At 35.5% G+C, this 299-nt stretch overlaps 1 protein-coding gene across 1 annotated transcript in view; it reads left to right on the top strand.

Annotated features, from left to right (window-relative positions):
* LOC119582090 (protein argonaute-2-like) overlaps window positions 1-299 on the top strand; it is a 38,101-nt gene that overhangs the window by 37,286 nt on the left and 516 nt on the right. The gene's annotated exons all lie outside the window — the stretch shown is intronic.

The following is a 299-nucleotide window of genomic DNA, read 5'->3' as shown; positions in this document are numbered from 1 at the left end:
CAACCTCAGCCTGTGCAAAACCCCTTAATCCCTCTTCATTAAAACATAAATGGCCGTAGCAACAGCTCAAGAAAATTAATTTAGTTAGGGCTCACATTTAATCACTTTTAAGCTAGCAAAACACAGCGCTAATATCCACGTGGGTTAGCCGCTGGGGTGCTCTGTATAGACTCTATCTTTACAAAACACACCATTAAAAAAAAAAGTGTGCTATAATAGTGTATTATAAAGAGTGAAATAACCGCCACTGCAATAGGTAAAACATTTCATTACCTTTATATATATTTGAATTGTAGAAT

Source organism: Penaeus monodon, chromosome 15, assembly GCF_015228065.2.
Source record: "Penaeus monodon isolate SGIC_2016 chromosome 15, NSTDA_Pmon_1, whole genome shotgun sequence".
Taxonomy (NCBI): domain Eukaryota; kingdom Metazoa; phylum Arthropoda; class Malacostraca; order Decapoda; family Penaeidae; genus Penaeus; species Penaeus monodon.
This window is presented reverse-complemented; position numbering and strand designations above follow the sequence as displayed.